General features: G+C 35.9%; 1 long non-coding RNA gene across 1 annotated transcript in view; it reads left to right on the top strand.

The window, feature by feature from the left end:
* The first annotated feature begins 2,019 nt into the window (after window positions 1-2,019).
* The window catches only part of LOC136041915 (uncharacterized), a 444,858-nt gene continuing 437,728 nt past the window's right edge, over window positions 2,020-9,149 (top strand). Inside the window, exons 1-2 of the long non-coding RNA XR_010621130.1 lie at window positions 2,020-2,320; window positions 5,697-5,850. This is a non-coding gene — a long non-coding RNA (uncharacterized LOC136041915). The remainder of the gene's footprint in view (window positions 2,321-5,696; window positions 5,851-9,149) is intronic.

The following is a 9,149-nucleotide window of genomic DNA, read 5'->3' on the forward strand; positions in this document are numbered from 1 at the left end:
AGTTTTGGTTACTATTGAGCCGGGTCGCTCCTTACTACAGTTCGTTACCACGAACTGTTTGATTTGACTGTGGCTGCCTTTGCGAGCCAGAGAGCGTTTCTTCTCTAGAGGCAGAACAGATATCTGATCCTTGTAAGGAACCTTTTGCTTCAAGGGTGGTAGCCCTCAGGTTGAGTATTTCGTTACTTGCTTTTTTAAGAGTGTTTGTATGTTTCGGGGGTTTTGGCTATAATAATAAAAAATAATGATATTTAAACTAAAAAAACAAAGCGCGGATATCTTTTCTGATAAATATATCTTTGAACCGACAAAATCTACTTTTCTCTTGTCTTAACACAAGGAATATATTTTATATCTCTTTTCGCCTAAGGTATATTCTCTGATCCCTCTGCCTTGTAGGTTTTACGTAACTCTGTCTTCTGTCGCTCAGACATGCTTTTTTTAAGACAATAGTCTTTGCCCTTGTTTATTTCGTAATTAGGTATGACGTCGTATGGCAGCATATCGTTGGTATTTGGGGTGAAGATGTAAAGTATTTCAATACTATTTAACTGTCGGGTTATTTTGTTTTGTTTTGTCACTAATAATTAGGTCTTTTGAAGGTTAAAATTGCTGGTTCACAGCACTAATAACTAGAATTGGAATTTGTGTGTCATGGTATCTCTTTGGTAAAGTAAATAGATAATAAAGTAATATATATATATAAAAATAAGTTGTCTGTCTGTGGATCTGTGGATCAGGTGACGTCATGTTTCTGTGTCGGCTGACGTCATGAAATTAGTTGTCGTCATTTTTGTTATGACGATGCTTAGTATATTGTAAAACACATTAATTTGGTTAATAATATACCATTTAAAACACCAAAATGAACATGCTGGAGTAGTCACTCGGTGAGAGAGGGTGTCAGAACGGAGAATGAAGGTCCCAGGTTCAAATCCTGGTTAGGCTAAAAAAGGTAAAAAACTAAAAACTAAAAAAAAAAAACTGAAAAAACTAAAAAAAGGCAAAAACTACAAAAAAAACTAAAAACTAATGAAAAAAATAAAAAAGCTAAAAAACTAAAAAAACTAAAAAAAAACTCTAAAAAATCTAAAAAAACTAAAAAAAAACTAAAAAAAAACTAAAAAAAGGAAAAAACTGAAAAATAGAAGAGAAAAAGAAAACTAATAAAATTAAGAATAAAAATAAAAAAAATAAAAAAGATGAAAACTAAAAAAAAAAAGTAAAAAGAAAAAACGAAAAAAAAACTAAAAAAGTTAAAAAAAAAAGGTAAAAACCAATGAAAAACTAAAAAGGAAAAAAACTAAAAAAATTCATCTAAAAAACTAAAAAAAAAAGGTAAAAACTAAAAGAACTAAAGGTGGGGTGCGCGAAGCGCCCCCACCAACTAGGTGTTGGGGTGGCGCGAAGCGCCACCCCAACAGCTAGTATATATATATATATATATATATATATATATATATATATATATATATATATATATATATATATATATATATATATATATATATATATATATATGTAGGTATCTTGAAATAAATAGATAAACCTGATTAGCGTGTCTGCTTTTCATAACTACTGGCTCTGTGGAACTATCCTAGAAAGAAAAATAATTGACAGCACTTTCTAACTCTCCAATGACACGAAAAGAAGAGCAAGTTTGAAGATGTGTTAAAAATCGTTAAGTAGGTCTTCAAGATTTGATAATTGCCAATTTGACATTTATCTAGTTATGCAACTTTAACTAAACAGATAATAAAAACCTGAGGTGCCCTCTTTACTTGGCATTCTCTTCACTGGCATTTACATCCTCAAAAGGAAAGATCAGTGCTAATGTACTTATTCGCTGCAAAGTGGTAATAATCTTCAAACGACACAAAGCTGACTGCTTTCAGTATTTACCGTACTGAGATCCATGGGCAGTGCTGCCATCCGGATTTTTCTGTTTCTTCTATAAGCTAATCTTCAACCTAGTTAAAAGTCATTTAGAAAGAAAGGAAGATTTTGTTCATAACTTATTAGATTTTAATCATTTTAGGATGATCCAGAACATAAAGAATCCATTTGCAGGAAGCCTTGTGGTAAGAATAACAAAGGATGCAAAAAAAACCACCGCTGCCGTCAAATGTGCTGGGAAGAATGTAATCCTTGCCAATATACCATCAACCATAAGCTGCCGTGTAATCATGAGATTAAAATTCAATGTAGCACAGATGTGAATGACTATAAATGCAAGATCAAGGTGAAGAAACTTATTACAGAATGTCAGCATACAAACGAATTTGATTGTTCTGTGACTCCTCAAAAATCGCTGTGCAAGGTAAGCTGTTTACAGCTTATACTATGTTCATTAGGTTAAAGTCTTTGAAACGTCCCGTTGGTATATATTTATCTTATCTCCTATAATTCGTAACTGCCTATCAATAAGCCTCCAAATATCCACATGATGTTATACAATGGATACCTAAAGCGAGTATTTATCCATTGCACAAACATAGTCAATAGGTTTCTCATTCTCAAAAAGTTTTTTTTCTTTTTCTTTATTTTATCCTTTCTGCGTTTTATGCTTTTTCTGCCGGATACCAGAATATTGGACAAGCTAATATTTCTCGTTAAAGAAACCGTATACAGTATGTCAATCCTATTTTGTTTATCGATAGATGAAACCTTCGGAAAACTTGGTTAGGGGGAGGGAGCTGGAAATGTTGTCCTTTTTTTGGAGCTACTAATTTTGTATTTGGCCACCAATGGGAAACGGTATTGTGGTTACTTCCTTTAGGGCAGGTTCAGCAGTCGTAAATGGAACCGTATGAACATTTGTCTTTTGTAGCGTACGACTAATGGTGCCAAAACTTTTCTCAAATCGAGCTCTTTGTTTCGTTTTTTTCTTTGGATTTGTCTCACGCTAAGCTTAAAGAAACTAAGAAAGAAACTGGTTCTTCAATGCGTCAATGAAAAAAAATGAGAATGTACAAAGACATTACCCTCTACGAGTGTCACTTTGACGGAAGTTTTACGCTATGAGAAAGAGAGGTTAAGGTATTCCAAGATAAATCAAAATCTACAATCAATACTGCTAAATGATTCGTTTTTCAAGAGAATATGTGGGGTTTCTTTGTATATTGGATTGAAGTTTGATTTAGACACGTTCTGGATGGGACAAGAGTGCTTCAGTTTGTACCTAATATGTGTATTAGGATTTATATTCGTTCTATGCATATTTTTTAATTTTTTTTATTCATCTTTGCAGTTTGCCTTTATCATCACTATTTTTCTATTTGAATCTGCATTGTTTTAGACTTCTATTTCCAAAATATCGTTGGCATAAATCCCCTTGCTTTTCCAATTGTTCTATTTGCCATAGCTAATTCAGTTTGACTTTAATTCTATCAATATAATATGTAAAGTTTACTTGAACGTTTTGTTGTTGGTTCTTTTTAAGGCACTTGGTATTAACCAAGTGACATATAGCAATCGCCAATTCTGTCGGTCTGTCTGTCTGTCTGTCGGTCCTGGTTTTGCTACTTTAGGCACTTCCAGGTAAGCTAGGACGATTAAATTTGGCAGGCGTATCAGGGACGGGACCAGCTTAAATTAGAAATAGTCGTTTTCCCAATTTGACCATCTGGGGGGGAGTGGGGGGCCGGTTAATTCGGAAAAAATAGAAAAAATGAAGTATTTTTAACTTATGAATGGGTGATGGGATCTTAATGAAATTTGATGTTTGGAATGATATTGTGTCTCAGAGCTCTTATTTTAAATCCTGACCGGATCTGATGACATTGGGGGGAGTTGGAGGGGGGAACGTAAAATCTTGGAAAACACTTAGAGTGGAGGGATCGGGATGAAACTTGGTGGGAACAATAAACAGAAGTGCTAGATACATGATTGACATAAACGGAACGGATCCGCTCTCTTTGGGATAGTTGGGGGGGGGGGGTTATTTCTGAAAAATTAGAAAAAATTAGGTATTTTTAACTTACAAACAGGTGATCGAATCTCAATGAAATCTGATATTTAGAAGGATATCGTGGCTCAGAGCTCTTATTTTAAACCCGACCAGATCTGGTGACATTGGGGGGGGGGGGGTGGGAAGGGGAAACCTAAAACTTGAAAAACATTTAAAGTGGAGGGATCGGGATGAAACTTGGTGGAAAAAATAATCACGAGTCCTAGATACATGATTGACATAACCGGAACGGATCCACTCTCTTTGGGGTAGTTGGGGGAGGGGTTAATTCTGAAAAATTAGAAAAAATGAGGTATTTTTAACTTACGAACGGGTTATCGGATCTCAATGAAATTTGATATTTAGAAGGATATCGTGTCTCAAAGCTCTTATTTTAAATCCTGACTGGATCTGGTGACGTTGGGGGAAGTTTGGGGTGGGGGAACCTAAAATCATGGAAAACGCTTAGATTGGAGGGATCGGGATGAAACTTGGTGGGAAAAATAAGCAGAAGTCTTACATACGTGATTTACATAATTGGAACGGATCCGATCTATTGGGGGGGGGGGGTTAATTCTGAAAAATAAGAAAAAATGACGTATTTTTAACTTACGAAGGAGTGATCGGATCTTCATGAAACATCATATTTAGAAGGACCTCGTAACTCAGATCTCTTATTTTAAATCTCAACCGGATCAAGCGTAATTGGGGGGGGGGGCGGAAATCTTAGAAAATACTTAAAGTGGTGAGATCAGGATGAAACTGGATGGGAAGAATAAAAACCGGTCTAAGATACATGACTGACATAACCGGACCGGATCTGCTCTCTCTGGTGGAATCGGAGGGGGGGGGTAATTTTGAAAATTGAGGTATTTGTAACTTACGAAAGGGTGACCAGATCTTAATGAAATTTGATATTTAGAAGGATCTTGTGCTTTAAAGTTCTTATTTTAAATTCCGACCAGATCCTCTGACGTTGGGGGGAGTTGGAGGGGGAAACTGGAATTCTTGGAAAACGTGAAAATTTGGGTATTTTTATCTTACGAATAGATGATTGGATCTTAATGAAATTTGATTTTTAGAAAGAATTCATGTCTCAGAGCTCTTATTTCAAATCCCGACCACATCGTTTGACATTGGGGGGGGGTTGGAGGGGGAAATCTTGGAAAAACACTTGGATTATAGGAATTGGGATGAAGCTTGGTGGATAGAATAAACAAATGTCCTTGATACGTGATTGATAGAATCGTACTGGATTCGCTCTCTTTGGGGGAGTTGGGGGGAGGGGTTCAGTGATTTGGCGAGTTTGGTGCTTCTGGACGTGCTAGGACGATGAAAATTGATAGGTGTTTCAGGGAGCTGCACAATTTGACTTGATAAAGTCGTTTTCCCAGATTCGACCATCTGGGGGGCTAAAGGGAGAGGAAAAATTAGAAAAAATTAGGTATTTATAACTTACGAGTGGGTGATCGGATCTTAATGAATTTTGATATTTAGAAGGACATCGTGACTCAGAGCTCTTATTTTAAATCCTGACTGGCATTAAGCCTCTTATTTTCCTTTTTAAATCAATCTATTGATTCACAGAATTTTGTTAGAGCTCATACCCTGTGATCTCTTGGCTCTTAGCTCTTCTCGCCTCGTCACAAGTGCCATATGAGCTCTTAGCTCTTGTTTTTTCCTTTTTGCGCTCATTTGTTGTGCTCTTCCTGTGCTTGTTTGACTGTTTTTCATCTCTATATTAAAGGCAAAGACATGCCGAACCATCCTTTCGTGTGGTCACAAATGTATGAAAGCATGTAAAGAAATATGTTCTTCCGCAAATTGTCAAGAGCTTGTTCGAATTCCAAGAATTCTTTCCTGTGGCCATCCAGAATTCAACTTTTGCAACAAGAGAAATGGTAAGTTTTCAGGCATGTAAATGTTGTCTTTCTTATGTGTTTTATTTTCTTGGTGTCAATTCGAAGAACAAGGGTAAATTTATTTTTAAATATCAAGGTGGGGCGCGCAAAAAAATACTGGGGTAGGGCAATGTCCCCTTCCCACTAAATAAAAAATTTCATTCAGAATGTTTATAGCACCTACAGTTCTATAACATCAAAAGTTAAGACAAAAACTTTAAAATTCTTGCATAAAAGCAACGGATGGTAAAAGGAATCGAATGCCGTGTTCATATTTAATAAACAGAACTGCAATTTCAGTTTGGAGTTCAAAGTGATTACAAATGATTGATCATAATCCGAGCTGGCCAGCCAGGACAAAGAACAAAGAGAGAAAACACAATAATGAAACAAACAAAACAAGACTACGGCCAGTACAGAAATGATAAAAAACCAAAACGACGCGGATATTTTGCCTGTATAAAAACGAGGCGTCATCAGCGCAAAAGAAACAAAGATTAAAAAACTAAAAATAAATAAAAACCACCACCAATATTAAAATACAATTGTTGCAGCACATCTGCATAGGTCACTGTCACTAATAGAGTTACTTCGATGAGTTCACTGTCGAAGTAACTCTATTAGTGACAGTGACCTCTGCTACTTTGCCGTAATAAAACAAACTACTAGCAGTTTTTCAATTTAAATATGGACTTTGCGGACTGGGTCATAAAATACTTCTCTTTTGATCACCAATATGTAAGCTTAAAACTAAGCATTATAAAGCTAGGTGAAGCTAACCATTAATATTATTCGTTAACTACTATTCATTCAGTAAATTGTCAGCAAGACTTCAGTACTAAGAACTGGGTCTTTTTTTTCTCTTTTTTTCAGTTGCAGTGCGGGTCTTTAGTATTTGCAAATTGATTGCTTTATTTCGTTTTCTTTTGTTTTTTTTTTCTATTTGGAAAAAATATTGGATAGATTTAGCCCCTAGCCTCTTAAAACTTTGTCTCTTAGTCCCCAACTCTTAAGGTTGAAATCACATACGTGCTTGTAAACTACAGTAGTCTGCAATGAATTTATTCCCAATAAGTATCAGGCTTAACTAGATCTACGTTGCATGGGCAACGTGAGGTGTTGTGGCAACCTTTGTTCGGCTTTGCCGAGTAAAGTGTTGCGAGAGCAACACTTTGGTTTTGTTTCCTCGCTTCGATTAAACGCTGAAGTTGTTAATCTCTAAGGATCTTAAAATGAATGCTAGGTGCACCAACTCGCAAAAGTTGTAAACCCCTCATTGCAACTAGCAAAAGTTGCAAACCCCTCATCGCTAAAGATGATTGTCACCTAACAGCCGATTATTACTTACAAGTCCCCTACATGTCTTACCGCTGGAACCAAATAATGCGTACACCAACTAGCAAAAGTTGCGAACCCCTCATTGCGGAAGATGATTATGAGCTAACAGCCGACAGTTGTTTAAAACTCTCCTATATGTCTCCTAGTTGGTATTGGCCTATTTTTGGTTTCCCTGTGTACCTTACTACTGAAGTTGTCAACCCCTTTAAACTGTCAAACTGGTATATATCATGAAGGAATTTTTCTACCGAAAAATGGATGATATATACTTTGATCACCTCAACAAGAGCTATTGACTACCGCCGAAGAAAAAATCTATATGTCTTAGTTCAAAAGTTGACTTTTTTGCCGTAGCCCAGGTTTCTAAGGTCATTACTTAGAAAGGAGCAAAGGATAAACTCTAATTTCTTTAGCAATGGGAGAACTTTTAAAATTTAAGAGGCATATTTGATACCATTTCTGTATTGGCCTATTTTTGTTTCAGTGTGTACCTTACTATTGAAGTTATTCAACCCCTTTAAAGTTTCAAACTGGTATATCTCATGAAGGAATGTTTCTACCAAAAAATGGAAGAGATATACTTTGATCAACTCATCAAGAGCTATCGACTGCCGTCAAAAAAAAATCTATCCGTCTTAGTTCAAAACTTGACTTTTTTGCCGTAGGCCAAGTTTCTAACTTCATCACTTAGAAAGGTGAAAAGGATAAACTCTAATTTCTTTAGCAATGAGAGAATTTTTAAAGCTTAGGAGGCACATCTGATACTATTTCTCTACCGCAATCTCAACTGTGAAAAACCGAATGATAAACTCAGCTGAATTCACGAACAGAAATGGGTGGAAACAATAGATGGCAGCACTTTCGGTCCCCACTTTTTTATTTCTGTAATTTTTTCTATCTATCACTCAAAGAAGATATATTGGCTGTGGAGCTGGGTAACTGCCGCATATATTTAACACTTATAGATTTTAGTCCATCTTCAATTTGGAACTGGTGCCTGCCTGCTTGCCTGCTAGGACGGAGCTTTCCACTCGAAAGTGGAAACATGGTTTGATGAAACGAAAGCTTGACTGCATAACTTCAGATAGTTCTCTCGCACAAGGCTATAACACTCCAAGTCACTTCACACACTATAAGCTCTGGCTCAAGAGCAAGCAAAAACCATCCTTTTCGGCCCCAGGCAAGAGCTCTACGAAGCTTTCCAAAATGAAAAGTCATATTCATCAATCCGGCTTAAGGTCCACACTTTCCGTAAAAGCCTTACCATAAAGACCCTCCGTAAAGACCCTTACCACTTTCTAGGAATAAGCTGAAATCGTGGTGCTAGAAAAAAAACGCGACAAAACCAACACAATGAGTAGTACAATATTAATCACAAATCTCCTCGTCCTTTATGTGTCAAGATAGATTGTACATGATTAAAGGCTTCCAGGCATATAATTGAGGGCTAAATTTGTATAAGAAGTCATGTGCCCTAGCAGTTTTTAGTTTAATTTTTTCAAGAAACTTTTAGAAACTATTTAGGGAGACTACAAATTTTAAAAACTTGATAGAAACTTTCATAAGATATTACAAAGAAATCAAAACTTTCCTTTATATCGTAGATGGCAAACATAAAGGACTTATAATTGTCTACAGGCTTAAGCACATGTTTTTTAGGTGCAGGTGCTTTGTTTTCCCTTAGAAAGGATAAGTTATTTTGAATTATTAAGTAGGATCTTGAGCGAAATTTAACAATAAAAAGTACTCAGAACCCGCTCCTTTATGGTATTCTCAAGTAGGGATGCTATTCATTGAATTCATTGAAGATCTTGAAAGATCAGTCCTGAACTAGGACCTCAGGAAAATTGTGTATATTAAGTATAACTCTCAGAAAGTATAGTGAGTATAAATATTATTATTGCGTAATGTCTTAGGATTTTTCATTTGTGAATCTTCGACTATTATTAAATTCTCAGTGG

Source organism: Artemia franciscana, unplaced genomic scaffold, assembly GCF_032884065.1.
Source record: "Artemia franciscana unplaced genomic scaffold, ASM3288406v1 PGA_scaffold_49, whole genome shotgun sequence".
Taxonomy (NCBI): Eukaryota; Metazoa; Arthropoda; class Branchiopoda; order Anostraca; family Artemiidae; genus Artemia; species Artemia franciscana.